The following is a 762-nucleotide window of genomic DNA, read 5'->3' on the forward strand; positions in this document are numbered from 1 at the left end:
AATATCACGCTACTGGAAATCAAAAGAAAGCCACAAATGTCTATGCACCGAATATGGGAGCACCTAAATATTTAAAACAATCACAAACAGAAACAAGCTTATAGATAAGAACGTGCTAATAGCAGGGGACTTTAATACTCCGCTTACAGCAATGGATAGGTCAACCAGACAGAACATCACTAAAGAAATAATGGACTTGAAAGACACATTGGACCAGATGGATCTGACGGATATATGTAGAACTTTACATCCTGAGGCCAGGGAATTTACTTTCTTCTCAAGTGCGCATGGCACATTCTCCAAAATAGATCACATACTGGGATATAAAGCAGCTCTCAATAAATATAAAAGAATAGAGATCATACCATGCATACTGTCAGATCACAATGCTTTGAAACTTGAAATCAATTACAGGAAGAAGTCTGGAAAACTACCAAAAACATGGAGGTTAAAGACCACCCTACTAAAGAATGAATGGGCCAATCAGGCAATTAGAGAAGAAATTTAAAAATATATGGAAACAAATGAAAATGAAAACACAGCAATCCAAAATCTATGGGATGCGGCAAAGGCAGTCCTAAGAGGAAAGTACATTGCACTCCAGGCTTATTTCAAGAAATTAGAAAAAGCACAAGTCTAGAATCTAACAGCTCACCTAAAGGAACTAGAGGCAGAGCAACAAGAATGCCCTAAACCCAGTAGAAGAAGAGAAATAGTAAAAATCAGAACAGAAATCAACAACATAGAGACCAAAGAAACAAC

The sequence above is a fragment of the Hyaena hyaena genome, unplaced genomic scaffold (assembly GCF_003009895.1).
Source record: "Hyaena hyaena isolate Hyena2069 unplaced genomic scaffold, ASM300989v1 scaffold_840, whole genome shotgun sequence".
In the NCBI taxonomy this organism is placed as follows: domain Eukaryota; kingdom Metazoa; phylum Chordata; class Mammalia; order Carnivora; family Hyaenidae; genus Hyaena; species Hyaena hyaena.